The 17877-nt window shown below is 54.6% G+C and overlaps 1 protein-coding gene across 1 annotated transcript in view; it reads right to left on the bottom strand.

Annotated features, from left to right (window-relative positions):
- The window catches only part of ZMIZ1 (zinc finger MIZ-type containing 1), a 208884-nt gene extending 192768 nt beyond the window's left edge, over positions 1-16116 (bottom strand). The window contains 1 exon segment of the mRNA XM_006154898.3: positions 15982-16116. The gene's annotated coding sequence lies outside the window, so the exon portion shown is untranslated.
- Positions 16117-17877: the final 1761 nt, after the last annotated feature.

Genomic DNA, 17877 nt, shown 5'->3' with positions numbered 1-17877 from the left:
GGGGTCTGGGGCTAGTCTTCGGGAGGGAGAGGCAGGTGGCCACAGCCTGGGGGTGGCCAAGGTCTGACACTGGTGGGATGGCTGGCCAGGCGGTGGAAGGAGGAGGCAGGTGCCTTTTGGCCTCCTCGGAGCAGTGCCTTTGTTTTCCCTCTTTGTTTTCCATCTGCCCACAGCCCCATGGCCTTCCAGGCTTCCCTTGATTGTGTCCAGGGTGATAAAAGGCTGATGAGCGGGAGATCTCTGGCCCCTGGCGGTGGGTGGTGGCCAAGAGGGGCGCCAGCCTGGAGAGCCACCATCGGCTGTGCTGTGTGCTTCTCTGGGGGGTACTACACACAGGTCTCTCAGAACCTTGCAGCAACCCCCCACCTCTCCTGTTTTCACAGAGGGGACTGAGGCTCCAGGACACAGCAGCCAGGACTGGAACTTTGGTCCTGGGCTTTAGACCCTCCAGGATTTCCAAAGGGTCATGCTAAGCCTGACCGTGAACACTGGCCGCCCAGACTTCACTGGGCTTCGCCAAAGCCACTCTCTTTATATTTTCAGACTGGTCAGAAAGAAAGAGAGCAGAGGGTCGTTAGGGTCTCACTGACCATCGCCAGGGCCTGCCAGGGAGTCCCCTGAAGTGACTCACCCACACCTAGTTAGTTGGTGCAATAAGGGGCAGAGTCCAACATCCTGGCCTCCCTGAAGCAAAGTCCCATTCGAAAGGCCTCCCGGGGACAAATGACTCCCCTCTCATGGGTGAGTCTTACAGACCACAGGGCTGGGAGAGGGGGTGTGACACGGGGGCTGTCTGCCTGGTTTGGGGTGGGCAGGTGGCCTACTGGCAATCCTGCCTGGTTCTCTGCAGAGCCTGACCTGGCCTGCCTGGCCCATGGACCTGAACTCTCAGACTGTCCTGGAGTATGTCCCTAGAGGCAGTGATTAGTGCCTGCAAGCCACACCCACGTCCGCCTTAACTATGCACTTGGCATTATTTAAATCACTTTAGCGCAATGACTTTCCAATTAGCCTCATCTAAAATATTATTCTCTGTGAAATCATGGGTTTGATGCATCCATGACACTTTTTGTCCTAGCCCCATGAAAAGACATATATAATATTAAAACGTGAAGATCAGAGCCTTGCACATCCTGAAGCCCACAGCGTGCAAGGCCTGGGCAGGGTGCAGGCTGCTGCTGGGAAGGTCTATGTCCAGGCTGGGGAGAGAAAGTAAGCCTGGGAAGAAGGTCAGGAGGCTGGACAGGGAGTAGGAGGAAGCAGAAGTTTCCAGAAGGGCACACAGGAGGTTCAGTCCAGGCCAGGCGCTCAGGCTCGGCTACCACTCTAGCTTGTGTGGGTTGGAGGTTGGTCCAGACAATTCTTCAGCAGCAGATAGAGACATCTCCCTGCAAATTCCTGCAGATAGCCACATGATGTAGCAGGGTGAACACCAGGATGGGTGTCTGGACAGCTGGAACAGGGGTCCGCGTCTGTCCTTGTCTTGCTGGGAGGTGCTGGGCCTCAGTCTTTCCATTTGCGCAGCGAGAGTAGATGAGCCAGAGGTTCCTCCCGACTCCATCAGGGAGGAGGCAGCGCCCCCAAGCCCTGGTGGTGATGGTGTTCCTGGTGACCCTAAGTCTCAGACAGGCCATCTGCCCACCCACGTGGGTCTCCTGTGACCCTTCCTCCTACACCTGACTGGGGGGGGGGTGTCTCAAGTAGGGTGTGAAGGGGCCACAGACCCATCCTGTGTGACGGCTTTAAAATTAGATAATCAGCTAATCACCAGCAAATTAGCATCCCATCTTTACATAGAACAAATATAGTATTTACGTAAAAGTTGTTAGGAGTTTCTCTCTTTTTAATTAGCAGAAATAAATGCAAAATGAATGGTAATTAGGCAGCTGATGGATTCGGTAGTACAATTATGCCTGCAGCAGTGCCTCAGTCCTTAAACACTGCATGCTCCGAGGAACCAGAGGAGCCTATTTATATAACTTATTTATAAAACAAAGTTAACAGGAACAGAGGGGCGAGGCCTGGGCACTGGTGGCAGAGGGGTCTTGGCTGCGAGGGTGAGGCCCTGGGAGGAGAGCAGCTTCGGTGCCCAGGGAATTGGGAGAGTGCTAAGTGTGGGGCTGTGAAAATGCACCCCAAGGCCCCCAGGCTCTATTTCAGGCCCAGCATGTGTGCTGGGAACGGCCTCCCTGGCAGGAAGTCTGCTGGAGTGGTGCGAGGGGCTGGGAGCAGCTGTTCCTGCTCTGAGTCTGTCTCCTTCCCTACTCTGGCCCCACCCCTCTCTGTGCTGGCCTTGTACCTTCACTGAGCACTCCTCTGTGCCACCCCCAAGTGCAGAAAGGAGCAGTCTTCCTTTCCTCTAGGAATCCAAGGGAAACCAGATCCAGAAATAACGCATTCAACCCCAGGGGGAGGAAGTTCCAGACCCGTAGAGTACCTAGTGTGGTGAGGATGCAGAGGCAGGAACCCAGAGAGAGAGAGATGCGTGTTGGGTTTTGAAGGATGCATAGGGGTTTTCTGAGAAGGTGGAAAGTAGCAAGAGGATCTGCATGTGACAAGGCAGGGAGGTGGACATGGCACTGTGTGACTGCAGGAAGGGCGCATCAGGGGCATGGAGGCTGGAGAAGGAAGCAGGGTCTTGAGTGCCAGGCTAAGGGGAGGTCTGAACTGAGGGAGCAGGACAGTGCCTTCTCACTCACAGTTCTTTTCTTGGCGTCCCTTCCTCCCCCCCAGAGCCAGTGAGAGGGCCAGGTCGACAGGCCATGAGAGGCAGCTGGTCTAGCTCAGTGGGGAGCAGGGAGCAGGAGGCTAACCTGATTACAGGGCAGGAGTCTGCAGGGGAGGAGGGCGGCTGCACTGAGAGGGAAGCACCCTGGGCCATTCTTGGGTCTCCTGGGCAAAGGGCCTGCCTTCCCTAGAACTGAGTCCTGTTTTCTGCCCACCCCCACCCCCCGACCTGATTGCTGGGGAGGCCTCACCAAGCCTGGGCGAGGGGAGACAGCACTGCCTGACTCTAACCCCAGCTTCACCACTGCCTTACGCATGACCTTGAAGCAACATTCCCCACTCTGAGCCTCACATTCTTGTCTCCAAAACAAAAGCTGAAACTAAAATGGGGGTGGGGTGGGTGCAAATTCTGCCCAGAGCCCGATCCTGTATCATTTTATGGACATGGGTTATCAAAACTTTGAGGAATTTAAGCAAGACAGACACTCTCCAGCCACAGTCTCCACTATTTCCTTCTGCCTCACCCCAGCCCAGTTCCTACGTTTGTGTGACATGCTGCATACAGCAGACTCGAGACCCCTGCATGATTACCAGCGAGGCCTTGCCAGCTGACAGCCTGTGACCTGGGCTCAGGAAGACAGAAAGCCCATGTGGGCAAAGAGAAGGCAAAAAGGCTGGCATGGCGGTCAGTGTCTTCCCTGTCATGACCCTTGCAGGAGGGATGGGCACCACCACCACACTTGTGCTGGAGCATCTTGGCCATGGGCGACCAGCAGTGGCCAAGTGACCCATCCCTGCCCCAGTGACTCGGTCTGCAAAGTTCTAGATTGGGCATTGTGACACCTGCCACCCATGCCCTGGGGGAATTGGCAAGCTTAGGGAGTCTCTTGCACATGGAGGGATTTGAGAGCCAAAGCCCTGGGTAGAGGTTTAGCTGTGACTTTGAACACTGCAGTTCTGAAGGTTTTCACAAAGGGAAGGGCCACCTTCCCCAGTGTGGACAGTTCTCAAACCTCCTGACCCTGCCTTTAGAAAGGCAGTGCTCAAATGACTGCACCGGCAGCCGGCAAGGTAGAGCAGTAGTGCCCGAGCTGCGACCTGCCCTCGCTCTCGGGAGCGTGCTCTGAACTTGTAAAGGAAGACAAGATCACACCGCACCACTTCTCTGCTCTGTAAGTTGTGCTCCCGCCTTGGGCCAAAATCAATAAAAATCTCCACTATGATTGTTTCACCAGAAAAGGGGCCGGGCCCATGGGATGATAATGCTACCCGTGGCAGGCACGAAGGGTCTCCCCCTAGCAGGAGACCTCAGCCCCAACTGTAGGCAGGGGCTGAGTGTAGGGTGGGGGTGGGGTGGGGTCGTGAATGGTAGGGCAGGGCAGGGCAGGGCAGGGGGGAAGCAAGGGGGCCTTGCTGAGCTGCACTAAGTGCCTCTCCAAAGACAAGCCCTGTGCTATTCATCAACTGGTTTTCAGGGCTGTGAGAAATCAATGGCATTTGTGCAGCAAACTCATCATTAGGACAGGAAAAACTCTGCAATGGAATTGATTTGTTTAAATATAATAACACAATTTCACAGAGAACCATGGGGGTGGGGAAAGGACCCAAGCAAACAAAACACAGAGCGACAGCTCAGACATGGGAGATGAACCAGCCCCAGAAACCTTCCAGGAAGGCTGCAGAATCCCAGCACGGCCTCTGCTTCTCTGAGACCCTCCGAAAGGCTGAGGAGGCCAGAGGGGCTTGTGCTGCCACCCAGGCAAGGGAGTGGGTGGGGGTAGGCCAGAGGCCCAGCCAGTCACCGCTGTGTTGTTCTCGGAGGAGACTTGGCTTGGTGAATATCAGTTCAACCCAAGCATCCACCATGGCCCAGGCACCTGTGCAGGGCTGGGGAGGGGGGGACAGGAATAAACTGCAGCCCAGCACGATGGCATTCCATGGGGGCGGGGCACCTAAGGCTGGAGGGTGGGGGCTGGGCTTCCTGTGGTCTTAGATGTGGGAAGGGACTGCTATGGCAGGACAAAGGACAAAGAAGGGGCAGTGGGGAGGCAGAGCTGGGAGGTCCCTTCAAAGAACAGAGAAGAGCTCCTTTGGAAGGTGGCCCTAATCTCACGGAAATGGTACAGCCTACCCTGATAATGACAACGATCCTGATGATTGACGGAAACTGACTTTACTGATCCTTAAAATGTCCCAGGACCCTGGAAACACTTTATATGCATCATTTCATTGTCCTGACATCCTGTGAAGGACGGGCTATTATCCACATTTCGCAAATGAGAGCACCAAGGCTCAGAGACGTTAAGTGACTGTCCGAGGTCACACAGCCAGAAGTGGTAGAGCTGGGGTCAGACCCCAACATTTTCAACTCCAGAGCCTGGTCCCAACCAGTGCACCATTCTCCTGCCATCGGGGCTTAGCCTTAGTGTGCGCTCGGAAGACAGAGGACTCCTGCCTTCCAAAAGCTGGGCCATGACCTGCATTGGGCAATTTCACAGCGACAGTTCAAAGGGGAATCTGAAATGGGCAGAGTACTCGGTGCACCTGGGTGGCATGGCCCCGCGTCCCGGAAGAGGCTGGGCCTTTGCATATGGGGGCAAAGGAGAGGAAGGTGTCAAGGACACCCAGGCGTCTGTCCCCAACCCTCTGAAGGCCTGGCTACCCAGCTTCGCTGAACCAGCAGCTGCCTGCATCAATATGCATTGACCAGAACTCCACGGAGCACTGGGCCCCTCCCCCAGGAAGCCCTGACCTGGGGGAGGGCACTTCGGCCTGCAGGCTGCCACCAACTCTGCGCTGTCCCCCTGCTGACCTTTCCCTTTGTCAGCCCACTCCATCTCACACACCGGAAGGGCCAGTGTGATCTCTCCGACTGCCGGGCTAGGGCCAGGAGTGGGGGCTCTCTCCTCTTTCCCATCTTTAACAAAGAGGTCTCCAGTGTTTCTGAGAACAGGAAGTGAAGTGCCAAAATCCTCGGTGCCAATGAGGAGACTGAGGCCTGGTGAAGGGTAGCCCAGGGTCCCTTGGTCAACTGCAGGCTTAGCCCTGGGCAGAGTCCACCAGGCAAGACCCATACCCCTCCTGCCAAGAAGAAAGGGAGAAGAGGAAGCTGGAAGCAGAGACTGCAGCCAGGCCTGGGGGGTGGGCAAGGGTGATCCAGGTGGGACTGGGGATCTATGGAGGGGCTGTGACTACCCCAGAGCCAAGGTGGGGTCCAGTAGACAGAGGGTGGGCCAGGGGACTCAGATGGGGCTAGTGTGGTCAACCACCCTCATTTGCCTAGAAGTAAGAGGTTTCTGGGATGCAGAACATTCTTTTTTCTTAGTTGCTGGAGGGTGTATGTGCTAGCCAGGGTGGGTGAGAGAGGTGGATGGGGGGGAGACAGAGAGGGAAGGATAAGGAGAACGCATCTTCCCTTCATGGGTTATGGCCACACCACTAACCCTTCTTTCTCCATTTAGCCACATAGTTGTGATGTGGGGCACACACACACATGCCCTGTGTGTTTTTCAAGCTGCTAGGCTGGAATTCAAACTGTGGTCAGCCATGTGGGATCTGGCTCCCTTAACCACGAGGCCACAGGGCAAGCCATGAAATGCAGAACTTTTGATGTGAAGACCAAGATGATTCCAGCATAGTTTGGTCACCCTAGTGGGGCTGATTCTGAATTTCGGTTTCAGTTTTACCACTGTCAAACTGTATGTGACGGGACCAGCAGTTGGCATAATGGTTATGTCGCTGGACTCCCATGTAGTTGACTGCAGTTTGAGTCCCAAACCTGGTGGTTTAAACTCATGCCAGGTGCATGTGTGTGCATGCCCAAGATCCCAAGAGGAGAATGGAGGAGAAGGGATTGTGGTGTGGCCATCACCCCAGGGAGTGATTTCTCACTTTCTGTCTCTCTGTTTCTCTCTGTCTTCCTGGAGAGCACACGCACCCTATAGCATAAACCTCTAAAAAAAATAAAACAACAACAAAAAAAACTGCATGTGACCTCTCTATACCTGTTTCCTCATCTGAAACACAGGGCTTATAGAGACCTCGAAGCATTCAAGAAAAAAAAAAAAAGAAAAAAAAAGAACTAAAGTACGCATTTGTTTTGATACAAGAAAAAGAAATTGAAGTCCATGCATACCTTTTTGATAATACACCTTTTTCAGGAACTTTCTGAAGTCCCTTGTACCACCTCATGGGTGGTTGTCAGAGGGCTGAATTATAGTGTGTATTAAAGTGCTAAGCATCTGACAAGGCATCTGATACTAACCATCCAACAAACGGCAGGTGGTCGCTATTATTACCACTAACTGCTACGACTAGTCTCACTACTACAAGTACCAGCTAACACGTACCAAGCACTGACCCCGTGCCGGACACTCATCTGCAGTGCTGTACGTGTGTTGCTAATTTTTTTTCAGAGTGATTTTCCTTATTGGAACATGCACTTGCCAGAGAGACAGAGAGTGAGAAATCACCCTCCAAGGGCGATGGCCACACCACAATCCTTCCTCCTCCATTCTCCTCTTGGGATTTTGGGCACACACGCACCCCGTGCGAGTTTTAAGCCACTAAGTCCAGGACTTGAACCGCGGTCAACTATGTGGTAGTCCAGCAACTTTACCACTATGCCATCTGCTGACCCCCACGTGCTGCTATTTTAATACTTAGAATTCTTACGGGACAGAGGCCATTATCACGTCCACTTTCAGATGAGGAAACCAAGGCCTAATGGGCTAAGTCACTTGCCTTTCTCTCCCAGCGATTGGGCCGTCCGAAAAGTGATGCATTTTTGCATAGGTAAACACAGAAAAATAAGTTATGACTTTTCTGACGACCCAACAGCAAGTCTAGGGCCCAAAGAACCACTTCTATTTCCTGAGTTGACCCCAAAGCCAGGGAATGCAGGCCAATATCAACACAATTCTGGTCACTCTGACCTAGGGCGAGAACTGGACAAACACACAGGCTGAGCTGGCATGGCAGGCCACTCTGTGGGGATGGGCAAGAATCCCCTCTTTTGGGGGAACCGGTCCCTAGTACTTCAAGATCCAGCCCGGGCCTCCAAGATCTCCCCACCACTTTCAGGTCCAGACACATCCATCTATTTTATTAGGCTTCTAGAGTCGATTTCCATAGCAAGAAAAAAGACAGTCCTGAGAGGAACGGGCCTCCTGCTGGCCCCAGGAGGGGCCAGCTCTTGGTTGGGCACTCTCTGAATGTCACCTCAATTCACTCTTACACCAGCACCGCCAGGTCAGATACCCGTGCCCATGTCAGAGATGAGAACACAGAGGCTGAGCAAGTAGTATTACTGTGTCAATGGGAAAATCGTGACGTATCTTTCTACGTCAAAGAACAGATTTAAATACATCCAGCTCCAGAGCCTGGCCTCCTCTTATTTGCTAGTGAGACAGGATGAACAAGCAACTCGAAGGCAGGGTGTCAGGGTTGGGCAGACAGGAGCCAAGCACAAGAGGGGAGGTGCAGAGCACCGTATCTTAGAGCCCAGGTGGCCCAGGAGAAAACCCGGCAGCTCACAGAAGAGGCCCAAGCACAGGGACAGGGTGGCCAGCCAGGAAAAGTGCTGCACCCAGGGAGAAGTGGGAAAGGGAGGCTGGGGTTCAGCAAGGGGCCTGTCGCCCCAATGCCTGGCGGGCATGCAGGCCTTCCCAGACCCCTCTTGGGACTCGGAAGCTGAGCACACAATGCTACTCCTGCCTTACCCCCCAGGAAGTCCTCTGCACAAGCACTGCATGCTCACAAAGCAATTAGCTCCCAGCACCTAGGAGAAAGGTCGCTGAGGCAGGCGCTGGCTGGGATGGGGCCCTGGGAAGCTGGGCCTGGTTATTTTTAGCATCTCCAGGCAAGAGGAAGGAGGCCCCACCAGGTAAATGTCAGCACCGCTGCTGAGCCCACTCAATTACAGCAGCTGGAGCCAAGGATGGAAGACAGTGGCCTCGTCCCCGACCCACCTGCCTGATGGTCCTCAACAAGAAACACTGGCTCAGTTCAAAAGGGCCTTAACCAGAAGTTCAAGTCCTGGCTTGGCCATGTGGCCCTGGCCAAGTCTCGTGCCTTCTCTTCTGATATGAGCCACCTCCTCTGGAAAATGGGGCCCTCCTAGGCCCACCTAATATTACAAGGGTGACATAAATTAGGGATCATGAAGGAGGTTCGCCACCTCTTGCTGTGGGACGCCTGCTGCATTATTCCAGAAAATCATTCTAGGCTTCCCAAACAGGAACCTGGGCCAGTCCTCAGCTGACAAGGCCTGAGCTGGCCGCTGTGCAAACTGCTGGGGGCATTTACGCAATCCCAGGTACTCGGAGCCCAAGGAGCCTGTGGCAGCCACTCTGCTGATAGGAGAGGTGAGGACGAGGCCACTGTAGGTCAGTAGAGGCTCAGCAAACACACGCTGGACTCGGCCCAGGCTACAGGAGGGGCCACAGCCAGTGAGGGCACGAGGCACCCACAGCACCTGCAGTAGACTATGGCCTGGGTCAGGATCTGAGCCACCACGGCTGTGGGGAGGACCCTCCCTTCAGCCACTTCCAGTAGGAGGAAGAAGGTCTCAGGGAGGACGGGGGAAGCCCACCTCTTGGACCACCCCAAATGCTCAGCTCTGGAGGTCCACCCTGGGAGCCATCCCTAGCCCAGCTATAAGTCTGTTCCAGGGACCTATCTCCTTCCTCTCACAGCGGATTCGGGCTGATGATCCCAGAGTCTTAGCTCAACCTTCCGCAGCCAGAGAGAAATCCCAGAGCCTGGACCAGCAGTTAGCGTAATGGCTATGTCGCTGGACTCCCATGTAGTCAACCGTGGTTCAAGTCCTGGACCCGGTGACTTAAAGCTCGCACTGGGCGTGTGTGCATGCGTGCCCAAGATCCCAAGATAAGAATGGAGAAGAGATTGCGGCGTGGCCAACCCCTCCTGGGGAGTGATTTCTGAGTTTCTCTCTGTCTCTCTCTGTCTGTCTGGCGAGCGCACGCGCTCTATAGCAAAAACCTCTAAAAAAACAAACAAAAAAAACAAACAAAAAAAGAAATCCCAGAGCCTACTAGCTCGTCCTTCTCTTCGTCTAGAACCCCAGGACCAGCTCACACTTCCCCAAAGGCAGACCCTTTTGGGAAGTCCTGCCCTGCTGTGGCTCCCAGGTGCCCAAAGCCCACAGAAGGCCTAAGGGAAACTGAGGTACAGAGGTGGGGCAATGATCTGTTCGCGGACATCTAGCAAGTTAGAAGCAAAATATAATACAAGCTTCCTTCTTCTGCCATCCGGCCTCCAGAGGGCAACCCCAACCTCCTTTCTTTCACTGCCCAGTCGGTGCCCTCCACACAGCCTCACTGATCTGTCTCCAGTGCACTGCCCTGGGCCTTGGCCCAGCTGTTTCCTGTGCTTGGAATACTATTAGTTCAGTCATTCTTCAGTGTCCTCCTAGAGCTCCACCTCCTACCTGGAGTTCCACCTCCTCCAGGAAACCCTCTCTGATCCCTGAGTCCCTCAGAGCCCCCAGATCCTTGCCTTGAGTCCAAAACCTCCCAGGCATCAGGCACCAGAGCAGGCCCTGACCCCTGGGCCTACAATCCCGGTCTCACTGGAGCTATCTGGGTACATGGGAGGAGAAGCCCCGTTGACAGTGGGCCTCTGCAGGAGGAGGTGATTACAGGGAGTGGAATGCAAACAAGGCTTCCTGGGGCCAGATCAGAAGGTGTCCTGTGTGGCTCTCAGTCCCAGTTCTGCGTGGATCTCTGCAGACCCACAGAAGCTCCTGACGCCTGCCCCGCTGCGCCCTGGCCCCTTGGCTTGTTCCCACCTTTCTGCAGACACAGAGCTCCTACCACTGCTGCGGTCTCACACTGAGCTCTGCTGAAGGAGTGAAGCGTCACACTGGGGCATGCCTTCCTATCTCTGTGCCACGTGGGGGTGGGTCAACGGCTGGGAAAGGCCACCCCCCCACCACCCTGTGAGAGGCTGCAGGCTTGCTGTGATTCCTGAGGACCCCATCCTGCTGCCTCACCCAGTGTCTGCTCCCTCGCTGCTAGGTCCCCAACGACACGGGGCACAGGCAAGTCTGTCCTCTGCCCCGAGTGTATGGCTTGGGTGTGTGGCTCATGGACCAGGGAGAGCCTGTGAGCACACCTCGGCAGGAGGGAGAAGTCCCGTGGTAAGTGACGCCCACACCTCTACGGCCCCGCACACATGTGCAGGTGAGCACACACGACCAGTAAGGTGCCTTAGGACTTGGAGGGGGACCAGACCCACGCCCCTTGGGAAGGCTGGCCCCTGGCTGAGCTGCTGGCCTCCTGGGCCCACCATGATAATGCTGTACATCCCTGGACTAGTCTTGAGGCCTCTCTCATCCCAGTGTGACTAAGCAACACTCACTCCCAGCTCCTGCACCAAGGTCAGGCCCAGGGGAGGGGGTGTGGGAGGCTGATGGTGGCAGCAGATAGAGGCACCTGGCTCCACCCCGGGCAGCTGCAGCTTGGAACATCTGGGGAAATCGGTTCTTCCTTCCTGCTAAAGAGCTCCAGCCCCTGGCCCAGGAGCAGCCCGCACTGCTGAAGAGGGCCGTGGTACTACACGGTCCAGCCAGCTGGAGCAGACAAGCCCAGCCCTGCTCTTCCTGCTGCCACTGTCTCTGGGAGAGCTGAGGTTCAGGTAGACACAATGAGCCCAGCCCTCGTGGCTTTCACCAGGAGCTGCCACTGCCCCTCGGTCCCTTTTGGCTCCCTGCAGATCAAGGCCAAGCTCTGTGGCCCAGCCTTCAAGGTCCTCAGAGCTGCTTCAGCTGCTGTTTTCAGCTGTAGCTGAAGGGCTCTTCCCCTCCAGCTGGACTGTCCTCATCGGCCCACCATTGTGCAGCCCAAGAAGTCCTTACTTCTCCACTCTCTGTGTAGGGATCCAGCTCACCTGCCCCTTTCTCCAGACAGTCTTCCCTGGCTGCCACCTCCAGCATCAGGCAAGAGCTGCTCCTTGCATCTCTCATAGCCTTCACCTGCCTCACCCTTGCTGGCCACCCACTAGCGACTCTGCACTGTGGGCTCCATAATCATCTGGCCAGGCCCAGGGCTGTGCTCACCCAGCTCCTCAAACCAGTCACTTCTACATGCCAACACCTAGCACAGCATTGTAGCCAAGGATGTGTTTGACTCGCCTGGGGCTGAGGGAGTGAGTGGATTGCCTAGCAAGCAGATACGGACCTCTATGAGGCATTTTGATGTTGCAGGGAGAACATGAATTATGGTATCAGATAAAGCTATAAAACTAGGCCAAATCCCAGGTCTACTGACAGCTCTGTGACCCTGGGTGTGTTTCTTGACCTCTCTGTGCTTCAAGTTTCCTCACATGCACAACAGGATAACCTCAGCTTCACTGAGTTGTCGACACCCTTGAAGACTGCAGTGTGCAACCTTGACCCATCCCAACTCTCTCTGGTTTTACAAACCGATGAACAGCTGCTCAGAGAGGCAGTAACTTGTCTACGGTCACACAGCAGGTCTATAGTAAGACTGAGGCTTGAACCAAAGTACTGTGGAGAGGGCCTACCAGGACAGCAGCCCCACCCTGCTGACCCACAGGGTCACCCCACCTCGGGTAGGAATGAGTAGGCTATTTCCAGCTCCAGGCTGAAGTGCGGGTTACAGGGTCAGAGCAGGCTGCAGAAGCTGGGGGTGGATAGGCCTGGGCTGCAGGCAAAAATTCCAGGCAGGGGGAGAGGGGTGCATTCTCAGCTGGTGCTAAAGACTGACAGGCATGCCACAGGCAGACCCTGGAATCCCAGCTCTGTGCGACCATGACTGGGCCATGGCCAGGCTCACCAAGGTCTTTGCAGCCAGCCCCAAACCCGCCCCTGTAACCCTGATAGTCTGCTGACTGACAACCGAAGGGGCACGTGCTGGCAGCATGAAGCCACAGCCCAGGAGTAAGTGAGGCCTTCAACCCAGATGGTGTCCACGGCTCTGTGCAACAGCTGTTTGGGATGGCCTACTGTGAAACCCAAATCCAGCCCAACCCCAACCTCACTCTCCCACTGCACCTTCTCTGAATGGCCATGCAACCACGCCTCTCCCAGAGGAAAGCTCCTGTGTGCTCACAAACCTGAGGTCAGCCCCCCACTCAGCTCCATCTGTTGCCCACCATGAACCCTGATGCTACACAGCACTCCGTGCTGTTAGTGCTGCCGCACGGACTGACCACTAGCAAGCCCTTGCCCTCTCTTGGACGTTGGCTTCCTACTATAGAAACAGGAGTCACCATCCACATCCCATAGGATAGTCGTGGGGATTCGATTTTACCAATGCAGATGGCAAAGAACAATTTCTGGCACTCTGCAGGGCTTATCAGAGGAAGGAACTGGTTATGGGTGGAGTGGGGGTGCCGTGGGCACTGCCAGGGGATGTTTATGGGAACCTGTCCCTATTCTTCATCCCCTGGTGACTCCATCCTGGTTTCCTGGGGCTCATGTGCTCCCTGAACCATGGGCATAACAAGGGATTCCATCTGCCTTCTCCAAGGTAGTGGGGTCTGTGTCATTCCTGCATCTGCACTTCCACTGTTGAGTCCTGGGGAGTTCGGGTGTGTGGCATTCAGCTTTGGTGCACTAACCACATTAGAGTTCCCATCAGGGGACTGTTACATCACCTGCATAAGCTCTCTAAATCCCCCCAAAAAACTCAAGAGGGAGGCCTTCCTGAACCATTTCTAGATGAGGAAATAGGCACAGCAAGGCTGGGTGAGGTTCTCAAGGACACCAGCTGTAAGTGTTGGAGCTGGGCTTCAGATTCAGGCCATTAGATGCCTTGTGTGTACAGATGCCCTGTGCTCCTGAGAGCCCATGCCTGTGACTCTCTGGATGGTGCAGACACACAAGTTTGCGTATGTGTATCTGTGAGCATACATGAGTGTGCATGTGTATCTCTGTGCACACACGTGGCAGGCATGAGTGATGTCTATGTGTACCTGGACGTGAGGTAACATGCATTTCACGGCTGCGTATGTTATCTGCACACATGATCATTCACATCCATGTGTACCTGCACATCTTCATGTCCTTAGCACACATGGGCATTTTTGCAAGCACACAGTTACGTGTACCACACAGCCCTGTGTGCACAAGCATCCATGTGTGCATGTGCAATATGACTGTGGGCCAAGAGAGGCCTCTAGGTGCACACGTGAGGATGCGTACATGTGTATCTATGCTCTAAACGAGACATTAGGCTCCTGCTAACTGTAGTACCTCAATTGTCTCCATCATGGATGTCTCACCCCTCTTAGAAACACTAGGCCACAACCTGTTCCACTTCCTCCAGGAAACCTTCCTGGTTCCTAACTTCCCATGGCCCCTCAGAATTCCAGCATCAGGCCCTGTCCCACCTTGTGGCAGCCCCACCATAAGTCAGTGACAAGCCCTGCCAACTTCCCCTCCTTGGTCCCTGGTCCTTTGTGGTTCTCACTCCAGCCCTAGCTGAAGCTCTCTGACCACTCACCAGGCCCTTGGGACAGCCCACTAGTCTTCTCGCTTCCAGCTGGGGACTTTCCAAATGCAGCCACAGGGATCTGGCTAAAGCACACCTTCAACAGCACTGCCAGACTCAGAACCTTCAGTGGCTCCCCACTACCATTCGGATCCAATTCCCCAGCCTGGCACTTTCCAAAACCCCTTGCCAACTCCCTTCCCATCCTGATGCCATTACTCACTTCTGGGGCACTCACCCCAATCCTCCCCTCTAATTGCTGAACCCTAGCACCCTGCTATAGCAAGACTTGCCATTTGCTCCCTGCTTCTAGGGGAGTAGAGAATGAGACAGGCCCCTTTCCCTGCACCTTGTATAGGCCCTGGCATACAGCAAGCCCTTAATACAGCTTGAGAAACCAAACCTGGGGGACCGAAGTCTAATCCAGACAATATACTCCTCTTCTAGAGGGGGTCCTGTTGCCAACTCAGAGGGACTCTGGAATCCAGGCCTGGGTCATGCCATAGCATATCCATAAATGAATCATGACCCTGGACCAACCAGCATCTGGTTCTGGCCCTGCCATTTCCTGGCTTTATGGCCCACTCTCTGAGCTTCAGTCTCCTCATCTGCAAAGTGGGCCTTAAATGACTTATCCCTGAAGGGAGATGGCTGGAGAATAAGCGTAAACTCTGGCATCTAATGGCCTGAATCTGAAGCCCAGCTCCAACACTTACAGCTGGTGTCCTTGAGAACCTCACCCAGCCTTGCTGTGCCTATTTCCTCATCTAGAAATGGTTCAGGAAGGCCTCCCTCTTGAGTTTTTTGGGGGGATTTAGAGAGCTTATGCAGGTGATGTAACAGTCCCCTGATGGGAACTCTAATGTGGTTAGTGCACCAAAGCTGAATGCCACACACCCGAACTCCCCAGGACTCAACAGTGGAAGTGCAGATGCAGGAATGACACAGACCCCACTACCTTGGAGAAGGCAGATGGAATCCCTTGTTATGCCCATGGTTCAGGGAGCACATGAGCCCCAGGAAACCAGGATGGAGTCACCAGGGGATGAAGAATAGGGACAGGTTCCCATAAACATCCCCTGGCAGTGCCCACGGCACCCCCACTCCACCCATAACCAGTTCCTTCCTCTGATAAGCCCTGCAGAGTGCCAGAAATTGTTCTTTGCTTTGTGATCGGATAGGGCCCAGTACTTGTAAGGTCACTTGTAATTGCACTGATCTATACCCCAAGATGAAGCCAGCAGACTGGCACAAGGGAGTCACACAGACCTGGACTTGAACCCCAGGCTCAGTCAGGTGTGTGACCTTGGGCAAGTTACTTCTCAGCCAGGAGCCGCAGTGTTCTCACGTGTAAATGGTGATGATTCCAGCAACTGCCTCGCAGGACGTGAGGGCGAAAGTTAGCAACTCTTCAGGACTCCGAGAGCACCCAGAGCACACCAGTGCTGGTGGTATCAGAGCGTATCACCTCCGTGACTCCCGCATACGATTAGAAGCCATACAGTGGAGGGACAGGGCTACCCAGGGCTACACTGGGAGATGGCAACAGAAGGACATTAAATGGCCAAGCCCCAGGCTGGGGCACCCCTGTCCCCCCACTGTATGGCTTTCTCCTCTCAGAGGAAGAAGTGAAAACCAAGAAGTGAGTCCCTTCCCTCCCTGGCTCTCTGGAACCGGAAACAGCACCACCGGCTGTGGGTGGCCGCGCTCCCAGCTTTTGTCCTGCACCAGCGCAGCACCAGGTCTGCACAGCACAGCGGGCGGTCCATCCACTTACCTGCTAAGGCCTCTGCCAACGGACTTGAGGCTGCCGAGAGGTCAGGAAGAGGTGGTTGCTGCGGGGGAGGAAGCGGCAACCCCGGCAGCCCTACCAGATCCAAGCACAGTTGCCGTGAGTCCTACAGAAGAGAAGGGAGGGGACAGTGAGTTCTGGGCCTGCAGGCGACCCTATCCCTTCACCCATCTCTAGGTCCTGCTGCCCAGACTATTCTGGCCTCTCTTGGAGGGAGAGCTGACCTAGAAATGGGATGCTCCCCTTGCGCCAGTAAAGACACAGCACCTGAAGGTCACACCTGGGGTCCCAGAACCAGAGGCAGCGGCCACCACAACCACAGACCACAGCAGTAGCCACGCTGGCACATCCCCCTCTGTGCTCCAGTCAGTCCAGCCTCCCAGCTCCGGCTCAGCACATGTTGGCACCCTGTGCAGCTCTCTTCCCCACTTCTCTTTCACGGTCCCACTGGCTTTAGAGACTCAGCTCAAGTGCTGCTGTGGAGCCCTGCCCCTCCGTCTTGGTTCATCTCCATGAACACTACGGGCCCAGCTTTCTACAGGCCCATCTCCCTCTCTGGGCAGACTCCTGGGCCTCAGGAAAGAGGTCATAGTGTATCTTTCTGTCTTCTGAACCGATTAGCAAGGGCATGAAGAGACTCTGGTTGGATGGATGGATGGATGGATGGATGGATGAGTGAATGAGGAATGGTGCAATGGTGCTTCGTAAACAAACTGTACCAATGGACCAACTGCCACATGCCCTGAAATATGGCAGTCAGGTGGGTGATCAGGACTGGCCTTGGTGTGGCAGATACTCTTCTCTGCCACTTTACAAATGAGGAAACCAAGGCCCTGAAGCAGAAGGAGCCCTCTCATGGTTCCACACAAGGCCAGACGTACACTGAAGTCTCATGGGCTGGGCTGCCTGGGGCTGTCAAGGATGGAGGCTGCCATGGTAGTCTTCCCCCAGCTCCTGCATCACAGGCACCTGGCTGCCTTGACCACTGGGGCAGGTTGTGGGAGGAAGGCTCTTAGTAAAGGAGAGGAAGCAACCAGAGGTCCCTGGGGTTGAAGAAAGTACAGCGGAAAGACCACACCAGGAACAGAGCCAGCTGGTCTGGTGGCCCTGCTTTCCCCAGCCTGGAGGCCTGATGCTTGGATAGGCAAAGAGGATATTCAGGGAGCTCCTTGCAGTGTTTCCACAGCTTCCCAGTGTCAGAGACAACCCTGCAGCCCATCTCCACCAGGACAGCCTCTCTAAAACTCCCTGTGAGTCCCCCTAACATTGTGGGTGGAGTACCCACATCTCATCATGGAGAACAGTTTGGAAGTATGTAGCCTGTGGCCTCGCCTGTGGCCTAGCATCTCTACTTCCACAGAAATGTGGAACAGCACATGTACTAGAATGGTCACAGCAGAGCTATTCACAATAGCCAAAAAGTGAAAACTTCCCAGTGGCCATCAACCGTAAAATGGATAAATTGGTGTATATATACAGTGAATTACCATGCAACAATGAGAATGAATGATCTGCAACTACATCCAACTCCACAGAAAAATCTTCCACATCATGTTGACTCGAAAGGCCAGACACAATAGAGAACGCACTTAAGAGATCCATTTACATTAAGGACAAGAACAGGCATAACTACTCCATTCTTAAAGTAGACGAATATGACTACGGGTTCTCTGCGGCTCCTCCAATCAAGAGAAAGAATGTGTTCTCCAGATTTCCCTGAATCTGTCTGGCCTTGAGATTTGCTTTGATCAAGAGGATTCAGTGAAAGTGACACTTTGGGAATCATAGAAATTAGGCCTTAAGAAGTCCTGTAGTGGGACCAGCAGTTAGCGTAATGGCTATGTTGCTGGACTCCCATGTAGTTGACCGCGGTTCGAGTCC

This window comes from Tupaia chinensis, unplaced genomic scaffold (genome assembly GCF_000334495.1).
Source record: "Tupaia chinensis unplaced genomic scaffold, TupChi_1.0 Scaffold000424_1, whole genome shotgun sequence".
Lineage (NCBI taxonomy): Eukaryota > Metazoa > Chordata > Mammalia > Scandentia > Tupaiidae > Tupaia > Tupaia belangeri.
This window is presented reverse-complemented; position numbering and strand designations above follow the sequence as displayed.